The 12103-nt window shown below is 39.1% G+C and overlaps 1 long non-coding RNA gene across 1 annotated transcript; it reads right to left on the bottom strand.

Moving 5' to 3' along the window:
* Nucleotides 1-758: 758 nt before the first annotated feature.
* Nucleotides 759-11354, bottom strand: LOC123641662. Its single transcript, XR_006736325.1, has 4 exons — nucleotides 11228-11354; nucleotides 1754-1967; nucleotides 987-1169; nucleotides 759-847 (listed from the first exon to the last, which is right to left on the bottom strand). It is a non-coding gene; the product is annotated as an uncharacterized LOC123641662 (long non-coding RNA).
* Nucleotides 11355-12103: the final 749 nt, after the last annotated feature.

The following is a 12103-nucleotide window of genomic DNA, read 5'->3' as shown; positions in this document are numbered from 1 at the left end:
TAAGAGGTTCCAGGGACTTTGCACTTGAGTGAAATTCCATAGCTCTGAGATTTCACTACCCAATGCCAAATGTCTGTGACACCTGCTCAGAGTTACCAAGGATATGCTAATTTGAATAATCATTACTTTGTTTCCAGATTTTGTAATGACACTCAAAGCGAACTTGTCTCCTAGAATGTTGGAGCTGGGAGTAACTCTAGGGACAGCCCTTGTTCTGTAAACAAGGAAGCAGCAGCCCTGACAGATCACCTGGCAGGTAAGTGGCAGAGCTGGAATTTTGAACCTCAACATCCTGACCCCCAGTCCAGAGCTCAGCACCACCACACCTCACTGCCTCTTTGAAGAAAAAGCAGATCTGGGGGACTCATGCCTCATAGACCGGGAACACTGGGATTTGATCCCCCCCCAAGTGAGTTTATTCCCATGAGCAGCCATAGTTATAGACTACAGGAAGAAGAGTTTGACTCGTTCAGTATCTGTTAAATGTAAAACAATTCAGTTGCTAAAACCTTTGGTCTCCTCCAGTAGTTGCTATCTAAATACTCCATTTTCTGAGAGTGAGAATAGTTAATGCTCAAAGATGCTAAACAACAGCGGCAGTCTGCATCTTCTCTCAAGTGTTCATGCTCAGCATTTGAATCCATCCTCTCTGCTGAAACTCAAGTAACCTCACTGCTTTAAGGTAGCTCTTGGGAATATTAAAAAGTCACCAAACCTCCCGGGATTCATATGCAGAGACACTTTTGTGTATGGAAACAAACAAGATGAAAAAGTCTGCATAGAAGCCTGCCATGTTCCTGACACATTGTGGGCTCAGACATATGGTCTTTCACTGCTGTGGTTTCATCTAAGAGAAAAAGCAAAGAAGAGAAATAAATGTTTGTTGAGTGAATGACTAATTACCAAAGGTATAATTCAGTAATCACTCGCAGTACCATCTGCCATTTCTGAGCAACTAAAATTTCACAAACAGAATCATCACCCACCTGGCTCACAGGACAGAGCTTGGCTCGTGTCTCAACATTCTGGGGCTTTCTCAGATGACAAATTGTAGGAGTTCCTGGCATGTAGAACTCACAACAAAACTTGCCCAGTGGTGCATCTTGCCTGAATCAAATTTAACTGTCACGATGGCCCCTGTAAAGGCATTTGGCACGAAGGATCCATCCCTGCAGAGTAGAAACATGCCTTGATGGATAAGAAAGCACCATCAAATTTGAGGCCTTATACTAGATCCAAGTGAAGTTCCTTCCATTCCTCCTAACTTTTATCCTGAGAATCCAGCAGATCTGCTGCTGGCTCAGTGTGACCTCCTCACAGCCTTGCCCTTCCCTGACCCCTACACATGTGACCTCTGAGTCTTTTGCTTATGATTCATGCCTTCACCCCTGCCAGGATAATGCTGAGCGCTGACCACTACACTGGCTAACACTGCAGAATTCAGAATCCGTGAAGCCACCTCCTCTAGACACAGTGATGTGTGCAGTTCCTCCCAAACTCTCTTGCCTGTAGCATTGCATCTATAGTTGCATAGAATCCCACCCTGTTGGGCCCATTTTTTGAGCATTTACTGTGTGACAGGGACTTAGCTAAACATTTTATAGGCATTATCTGATTTTATTCTGATAGCCAAATGAGATAGATTTTATTACACCCATTATATATATGAGGAAACAGAAGCTCAAAGATCAAGTGCCTGGTCAAAGGTCACAAAACTAACAAGTAGCAGAGCAAAATTAGTACCCAGATATACCTGACTCCAGATCTCAAGCTCGTAGCCTCTGCATTCCACAGCAGCCTCTGTCACGTTGTCTTTCATTGCTGAGGTGCAGCACAGTGCACCCATAAACACCAGGCAGGCAGGACTGGAGACAGCTGGAACTGGTTCTAGCCTAACCCCATTCATCCATCTGTTCATCCTTCCAGCAGATGTTGATACCTGCTGTGGGCCAGGGCTGCGGCAGGTGCTAGGGTTTAGAATCAATAGCACAGGTGTCCTACACTTAGCATGAGGACTTTGAAGACAAACAAGGACTTATTCTGGAGGCTGCTCAGTCTATGACCCGTGTATGTTCACTTTTACCAACAGAAATCATCTTTGCAGGGAGCTCTGGGTTGGATCGAGTTGACTCTTGGGACCCTGGTCATGCAAGGTCCAGAATACAGGGCTGAGTGGCATTGTTGTTGATCCCATGCTAGGTATTTATCCCAGGGGAACTTCAAACAACAGAGTGATCCAAAGCCTCTCCTTTCCACCTGTCTGGAATTGCTCTTTGGCTACACCTGTGAATGACTGACTAGTAGCAATATTTCTGGAGCCATCACAATTCAAGTGAAAGTATTTCATGTTTCTTTAGTTGCTGGCTTAACCTGATATAGAAGGGCTGGAAGGCCCTGGAAAAATTCTCAAACACCCCCTAACACTCCCCACATATTTTTTCTTCTCATGGGAAACCAATGGGATTAGACAATTGTGACCCACCCTTGTGCTGAAGTCACACCACTTCTGTGTGCACCCTTCCAGAAGACTGTACTTCTTGCAACAGATGGAACATGAAGGAAGTGCACGATTTCTGTAATAATGTCTCTCTGTCAAATGATATATTCACTTGCACTTTAAGTATTCTTGTTAAGGATAGAGAAAGCCTGCCCACTGGGACTGCCCACCCCAACAGGGGAAAACTCACTCCAATTCCTTCCTCAGGGAGGTAACCAAAGAAGCTTGATAATGCTCACAGAACATGACCAGAACAAGTTTCAGGTTAATGACTTCTGTGTTTACCCACTAAGACCAAGTGGGCCATCCTAGCTAGGGGATCCTAGACTATTGGAACCTCCAGAACAACCCTGGTGACAAACTGTAAAACAATGCAGGTCATATCTGAATGTTGCCTGGCAATGCTTTCCACAGAGAGAAAAAGTAAACAAAGAATATTCCTCTGACTGATCTCTAGATTTGCACATCCTGACATATCCACCTCATTCCTGAAAAAAAGAATCTAGGTCGCCCTAGCCCAGAGAAGGTATACCCCTGATTATTGACAAGACCCTAAAGAGAGACATCTTAGTAGGTAAACCCCTGTTGATCAAAAAGCATTATGTTCACTGATGGGGAAATGACACTATGAATGCTAAGGGGTAGTAGGTTATCAGTTTTACTAGTTTTACTCCTTTTGTTTGCCAATGGTTTTATGCTGCACTGGTTTAAGGCAAGGTACTTCAAATGGTTTTTGCCCCTACAAAGTGTATACAATCTGTTTGTCCCCTGCCTACTTAGTGGTACCCAAATACAGTTCCCAACCAAGTCCTGCCTACTCCGGGTAGTCTTCCCTGACTTGTATTCTGGGTATTTTTCCAGCCTTTGTGGGGTGCGCCCTCTAAAATTTGGTCATACAGCATTAATGGCCTGACATGACTCCAAAACAGGATAGCAATAACCATGGGAGAAAAATGCTTTTTGCCCATTAGATGAGAAAGCAGATGGAAAATTGAAACTGTCAAATGACTTTTCAAAAACAACTCATTTTTCAATTGGGTGGTCTTTCCCAGAAAACTACTAAATGTATACAACTGGAGCTTACTGTTCCTGTGCAAAGTAGCCATGTACTACTGATTTTTTTTTATTTCTCTATCAGCTACTAAAAAAATTGTATATGGTCATATGGCCTTCTGGGGAACAAAATTCACTTCTAAAATTTATCCTAAAGAATTAACCACAGCTATACACAAAGATGTCCATTTTTATGTAACAGAAAAAAATGTAGGGATATGTGTAATTAAATTGTGGTATATCCACTGGAGGAATACCAAGGAATCATGTATAAGACATCTAAAAATATGGCTAATTTTCCACAATATATTGTTATATTTTAAAAAGTTATATAGTCTGCACAATATTATCCCAATTTTGCACATGACAGAAGTTTGTTACATAAATATATGGAAAAAGATAGCAAAATGGTTATCCTTGAGGTTTTCTTTATTCTCCAATTTTTCTGCAAGAATATGTATTTTTTCTTGTTGTTTTAAGTTTTAACAAAAGTTACTTAAAAAACATAAATAACTATGGTAAGATTTGGAAGCAGGGAGTCTCTATCATTGAACACTGATATAGCTTTAAGCTTTCTGACAGCTAAGGAAAAAATGGACAAGTTTTTATGTTTCATAGTAATTACTGGGTAAATAGTTATTTTCTAAAGAACACTTTTCCTTTATCCCCACAGAAAACTTGTGAGTTAAGCTTCTATAACACAAAACATTTTCATACCCTATTCCAAGGAGGAAAAAGGGGAAACATGATTTGAAAGTACTGTTTGTACTGGGTATCGGCTTTTTTTTTTTTTTTTTTTTTTTTAACTGCGAAGGATACATTTAACTTTCCTCTGGCAACCATACCTAATTTTCCTCTCTGGTACCAGCTTCATCCTCATTCTCAAGAAGTTCATGTGCATAAAGACAATGTGAGAGAGATATATACATACATATATGTATGGAAGTAGAATATTATTCAGCCTGAAAAAAGAAGGAAATCTTACCATTTGCAACAGTACGGATGAACGGAGGACATTTTACTAAGTGACATAAGCTAAATGCAGAAAGACAAATACTATATGATCTTACATGTGGAATCAAAAATAGCCGAACTCAGCCAGGTATGCTCATGCCTGTAATCCCCGCACTTTGGGAGGCTGACGTAGGAGGATCGTTTGAGGCCAGGAGTTCGAGACCAGCCTGAGCAACATAGCAGGACCTCATCTCTACAAAAAACACAAAAATTAGCCAGGTGTGATAGCCTGCACCTGAGGCTGAAGGAGGAGGATCGCTTGACCCTAGGAGTTTGAGGTTGCAGTGAGCTACGACGACACCACTGCACTCTAGTGTGGGCAACAGAGCGAGATCCTGTCTCAAAAAAAAAAAAGTCAAACTCATACAAGCAGAAAGTAGAATGGTGGTTACTAGGAGCTAGGGGGAAGGGGAAAATGGGGAAGTGATGATTAAAGGATACAAAGTTTCAGTTATGCAAGATAAATAAGCTCTGGAGATCAAATGTACAGCACGGTGACTACAGTTAGCAATATTGTATTGTACACTTGGAATTTGCTAAGAGGGTAGATAGATCTTAAGTGTTCTCACCACACATACACACACAAAAATGGTAACTATGTGAGATGATAGATATATTAAGTACCTTGATTGTGGTAATCACTTCAATTGTGAATGTATATCAAAACATCAAGTTATATACCTTAAATACGACTACAATTCTTTTTTTTTTCCCCCTAACCTCAAGCAATCCTTCTGCCTCAGCCTCCCAAGTAGCTGGGACTAAAGGTGCATACCACCACACCCAGCTGAATTTTTTATTTTTTGTAGAGACAGGGTCTCACTATGTTGCCAGGCTAGTCTTGAACCTCTGGCCTCAAGCAATCCTCTCGCCTCAGCCTTCCAAAGTGCTGAGACTACAGGTATGAGCCACCATGCCCAGCCAATGTATACAATTTGTATTTGTCAACCAAACCCCAATAAAGCTGGAAGGGGAAAAAAAAAAGTCCACCTACAAAGGGAAAGGTGATACAACCCTAATTCCAGGGATGGGCATTAAATCAGGCCTGACCAATCATAGCATCACAATTCCTAGTCCATAAGGGATAGACTTTGCCCAAATCACAGCCGATGAGATACAGTAAAACTTTTGTGTGGCTGCTGAGAGAGAAAAACACACAGTCTTTTCTACTAGACTTAAATCAGGAAGGACAAAAAACTGGCACTGCCAGAAGCCTTCTTGCCACCACTTGGAGCCTGAAGGTGAAGCCCAGAGAGAACTACTGCCAAGAAATAGAGTGAGATCTGGGCTTAGTGCTATCATTTGATCTGGATCAAGCCATACCTGAAGCTTTCCTATACCTGTACTTTTTAGTTGCATGAGCCAATAAATTACCCCCTTTATTTTTGCTTAAGCCAAGATGAGTTGAGTTTTCTGTTACTTGCATCGAAAAGAATCCTAAATTATATGCTCTCAAGTTCAATATCGATTTCCAAATCCTATAGGGATAGTCAAACATACCTTTTGGAAATTATAAATGTCCTGCCGAAGCTGAAGAACTCTCCGTGAGAGTAATTAAAAGAGAAGCCATGATAAAGAGTTACAATCCTACTCAGAAATAAATCTGTGACCAGAAAGCTTCTTTCTTGGCTTTCCCCCTTGACTGAACAATTATACTCCCGAATAACAACCCCTCCCTCAGAATCCTGTTATGAAGAATAAATGATAAAAACACATTGAGACACTTAGAACAGTGCCTGACACCCACTGGGTTCTCAACAAATCTTAGCGTCCTTTACTTAGAATAATATTGTCAAAACACAAGATGCACAGACAAAAAGTTTATACATTATCAAGACCTATACAGTTGTCCAGGATAATGTTCTTTGGACCTATTTGGCATTGAGACATGGTCAGAACTCAGAGTATTTTCAAGAAAACATCCCCAAAACAATGATACTGTTATACTTACAAACTGTGGGCCAAAATGTATGACTTAGGAGGAGGACATCACAGTGGACACTTTTGTGGGATAATTGCCACAATGGGAGAATTGACTGCAGGCAGAGTCTGTCAGATGGGAAACAGGAAGGTCTACCAAGGACAAGACACATGTGTCTGATGTGCTGACTGGTAAAACAAGGAATATAAAAACAGCCCCTGAGAATCTGAGGAACCTACACTGACATATAACTACAAGGAGGTGTAGGTCCCAAGGTATGGCCTTCTCTTTGGAAATGTTGCTAATGCTCCTAAGAGAACAATGTAGTAAAAAGAGCATGAGTTTTAAATCAGACAGGCCTAAATTATAACCCAAGATAATTATAATCTCTTACTTACTGGCTAAGTGGCCTTAAAGTATTTCTTAAACTAAGTCTCTGTTCTCTTATCTGTAACATTTGGATAATAATATGCACCTGGTAGTATCTCCTTTCCTCCAAGGTGTGGTAGTCATTAGCGATCCTCACAGATAGTCCTGTTCTCTTGCCAGGTATATGGCAGGTCTGCACTTCCCTATCGCCTTTGAAGTCAGGTATGTTCTTGTGGTTTGCTTTGGGAAATGAAATGTGAGCCAAAGGTGACTTGTGTCTGTTGAAGTAGAAGTTTTATTAACAAGAGCATGATTTGCCAAGTCCTCTTCCACCTGACAAGGTGAGTCCAGAAGCAAGTGTCAAGATTGGACCTCTGTCAGCCTGAGTCCCCTGGTATCCATGAAGCACAAAGCTCCCTGTTGAGCTGTATGGATCATGAGCAAGAAATCAATTTTGAGTTGTTCCTTACTTGAACATAACCAAGCCCATCCTGTTGGATACACCAGGTTAGACCCTTTTGCACACATCAAGTCATTTAGAGATATTCGGTATACACTTTAATTCTCTCAAAACTTTGAACTTCTCCATATATTACAATCAATGTCAAGATATTTCTAGAACTTGAGAAGCAAAATTAGGAAGATTCAAAATAAAAGGGATAGGATTAGAAAGGATTGATAATACCCAGTGCTAGTCAAGATGTAGGATGACAAACATTCTCACGCCCTGTTGTAAGGAATGTAAATTGCCTAAGCTTTCTGAAGGACAATCTAGCCTTCTCTATCAAAATTTGACCTACTTTAGAAATTTCTTCTTAGAAAATTATGAGATACTTATGCAAAGAGGTATGTATAAGGATGTTATTGATGTACTGGTTGTAAGAGTGAAAAATTGGAAACAACCTAAATATTGAATAATAGGAGGCTAGTTATATAAAGCAGGGTAAATATATATATGGAACACAAGGCAGAACATGAAAAACAATGAGGTCAATACATATTTTTAATACAAATATATCCATGATATATTATTTGTGAAAGGCAAGTAAAAATAGCATATATGGTATGATTCTGTTTGCATAAATGTATGTTTGCAGTACTGAAAGATGAGCTGCCTAAATGCTACTAATGTTTACCTTCGTGTAATAAGCTACAGTTGATCTTCATTTTCTTCTTTTTTGAGTTCCTGATTCCTTTCTTAAAAGCAATAAACATATACTATTACTTTTTTTAATCAGAAGAAAGTAATAAAGCTGGTTTTATTCTGAAAATGGATGGGGATGAGTGGGAGGAGAGAGGCAGGGGCAGAAAGCATTAGAGAGACAGAAAGAGTGACAGAGAGAATAATTAACCATCTGCCTCAGTGACCCAGAAGTTTTCTGTAAACCATGGCTGCAAGATTGGGAAATACCCAAGTTCTGTTGAGAAGAGTTATATTTAAAATAATTGAAAACACACATACCAAAAACTAATCGACTATATCAGACCCTGAGAAAAGACATTTTGAAAAAGTTACTCAACATGGAGTGTAGAAAAAAAGGAGTCAAGCAGCCAAAATGTGTCACTGTGTCTAGAGTTGCTCTATTCAGTGGGGCAGCCACTAGCCACAAGTAGCTATTGAGCGCTTGAAATGAGATTAATCCAAATCAAGATGTGCCATAAATGTAATATAAACACTGGACTTCAAAGACTTAATATGAGAAAAAGAATGTAAACTATCTTATTAATAATTTAGCATAGATTATGTGTTGAAATGATAATATTCTTGATATACTGGGTTAAAGGAAATACATTATTTAGATTACCTTCACCTGTTTCTATTTACTTTTTCAATGTGGCTACTAGAAAATTTAAAATTCCATGTGGCTAATATTTTATTTCCATACGACAGTGCTGGTCTAGGTTATTGTCCTGAGAAAAAATTGTCAGCTCTGGCTTAATTTACCTAAACCAGTTCATCCAGAATTCATATGTGTCAAATGTACAATATTTTACACCTGAGAGAACAGTTTCCAATACTTGTTTAAAGTTTGGTGTGCTTTTTCTTCTGTTTTGCCCACTTTTGAGCACTTTCAGTTTAAGCCGAGTTATCTAAGGCTACTTTTGTCTCGATTTTAAGCTAAAATACTAATCAGAAGATGAGAATATTTGGAGAAAGTTAAACAGATTCAGAAAAAGGAAAACTTATTCCCTGTGACTAGGAAAACAACATAGCATTTCAAACCTTTCTGTCGACTCTTTTATTTCTTTTCAAAGAGGAGGAAAAGGCAGGTGGCTCTTTGTAGGAAAGTCAGAAGTGCAAATCAGGCTCCTCCTCCAGGTAAAATTTAAGCAGAAGTCAGATCCTCTCCATGGATTTCATACTAACATAAATTCCAGATGGACCAAAAAGACACTTTTTAAACCATAAGAAGAACTAGAAGAATATTAAATGTACTATGTGTTTAACACTGGGACAAGAGAATTTCTAAAGCGGCAAAGAAGTGAATAGATTAGACCATATACAAATTTAAAACTTCTAGATATAAAAAAATATAAAAAGAGAAAATAATTATAGCAGTATCACAAACATTAAATAAACTCTTAAAAATATGTAAGTCTTAGATAAATTGATTTTAAAAATACTCTGACCCCCCAAAATAAAGGACTTGAATCAATAGCTCATCAAAGAAGTATACCTAGCTGGCAAACAGGCCCATGAAAAAATCTTCAATCTCCTTTGTAAACAATTGAATGAAAATTAAAACCAAAGTAAGATATCTATTCTATCTACCTGAGTGGCGAAGATATTATTGTGATTGTCGTTGTTTTATTTGATGCTGGAGAGGATATAATAAAAATGGGCGCTAAGTCCTGTTGGTTCTGAAAATTGATATAAACTCTTTGAAAAACTTCCCTATACAAAGCCTTTGATATGGTAATTTTAGATCTGGGAATCCATCCCAAAGAAAAACTTATAAACACAAAAATCCTTATAAGCAAAAATATTTGTCACAGGGTAATCTATAATATCAAAAACTTAAAAACACCTTAAATGTTCAAAAATAAGGAAAGGCTTAAGTAAAATATGATATATCTACTTGGTGGAATATTATATGGTCAATAAAAATGTTTGCTCAGATTATGTACTAACATGGAAAATAGGCTGTGATATAATATTTAGTGAAAAATCAGGATCTCAAATTGTATGTATAATATAACTATGTAAAAACTTTATTCTTTTAAAGTTAGAAGAAAATGTTCATTATGTTTATCTTTCAATAGTGGAATTTTTTCTTCTTTTTATGTTTCTAAGCTCTATTTAATTAGCACTTTATAAATCATAATAGTATTACAGTAGGCCAAATGTATAAAAGAGTATCATGGTAGATGAGGTAGGTAGACCACCCAAAGACATCCACATTCTAATCCCCAGAACCTGTGAGTACGTTACCTTCTGTGGTAAAAGGGACTTTGCAGACGTGATTAAATTAATAATCTCAAAATGGAGAGGTGATCCTGGATTATCTGGGTGGGCCCAATGTAATCCCAAGGGTCCTCAGAAGAGGGAGGCAGGAGGACAGAGCGAGAACAATCAATGTGACGACAGAAGCAGGAGGTGCAGGCAGAGAGACAGACTGAAAGATGCTACTCCGCCACTTTGAAGATGTAGGAAGGGACCCTGAACCGAGGAATGCAGGTGGCCTCTGAAAGCTGGAAAAGGCAAAGAAACATTTTCTTCTAGAGCCTCCAGGAACATAGCCCTGTCAACACCTTGAGTTTAGGACGTCTTATCTCCAGAATTTTAAGAAAATAAGTTTGTGTTGTCTTAAATCACTAAATTGTGATAGTTACAGCAGCAATGGGAAACAAATACAAATATATACAATTTTTTATGGTGGGGGGAAAAAACTTTGTTTGGTTAAAACAGGCTTTATTTGGTTAAATGGAGCTATAAAATGTAATGTGGGTTAATATTTATAGTCCAGGATTATTTTGTCATTTAGATGTCACAAAATATAAAGTGCAATGGAACTTAATCTACTTCTAATGAATGCATCTTATTTTCTCACTTTCACTGTCAACACAGAAATGCCTCACTACCGAGCAACAAACACTGAATTTGGGGGAATTTGCTTAATAATGACATTAAGTACACAGAAGTCTAAGAAGCAGATAATAAGCAGCAGGAAGGAGAAGCTAAAAAAAAAACAGGGAAAGTTGATGAGTCATAAATAAAACACACCCCCTGTGTTGAGCAACTCTCGATTTATGCAAATTCAACATTGCACAAATTATTCCATAAGGCACATACTGCAATTTTAGAGAAATACAAAATTATAAGATAGGTAATGGGCAAAGGAAATACAAAACAACTATTATTATCTCCTTACTTCAATCCAGTCTCTTGTCCCATTCCCAACTCCTGGTTTGATTTCTCGTTGATAATCCTGGTCCTGGTGCTTTGGTCTTGGTGTTGCAAGTCCTCTGGAGTGCTGGCTCTTGCCCTTCAGGTCCTCCTCCCAACATACACCCTCACTTTGAGTTGGCTTTGCCCCACCCAATTTCTCCACCCAGCACTATTTGTGGTTTTATGGCTGCCCTAGCTCACCTCTCAAGGCCCAGTCTCTAGTCTTGGGCTCTAGGAGATGATGGGGGTGGTAGGAGGATAGGTGGGGAGGTGGACAACCTTAGACAAGTGGGCAAAAATATCCTCAAAATAAGGGTAGAAGAGAAAGCAATAAGGAAAGAGGGAGGCAGGGAGGAAAGGGAGGAAAGGAAGAGGAGAAGGAAGCAAAGAGGGAAGAGGAAGAGGGATGAGAAAAGGAGAAAGAGGGGTAAGAAGGGCACAACATAAAACAGTCACCAGGGCCTTAGGGAAAAATACTCAGAAACCGTGGACACCATTCCACCACACATGAAATGTATTGACAAATACTAATTTTAGGTAAATGGCTCATTAGTTGACTGGGCTTATGGGTGAGCTGGTTTTAGAGAGTTGGCCTATTTTCCAAGGATGCCCTAACATATGCACATATATATACACCACTTGGTAGGTTCACTATATCCTGGAAGTGGGGAAAAGTGCCTCCAGCCATCCTAGCTTGGAGACTGTCTGCTCAGATCCCCTAATTATCTGGTGCTGTCTGCGCTCATCAAGCAGCCTTCTCATTATAATTGGGCTTCCCGTGTAGATTTTCCTACTGGGAAAGAACAGGCTGACCTGTGAGCAGGTCCCATTGGCAGTTACTCTGCATGGAAATTAATAA

The sequence above is a fragment of the Lemur catta genome, chromosome 7 (assembly GCF_020740605.2).
Source record: "Lemur catta isolate mLemCat1 chromosome 7, mLemCat1.pri, whole genome shotgun sequence".
NCBI lineage: Eukaryota > Metazoa > Chordata > Mammalia > Primates > Lemuridae > Lemur > Lemur catta.
This window is presented reverse-complemented; position numbering and strand designations above follow the sequence as displayed.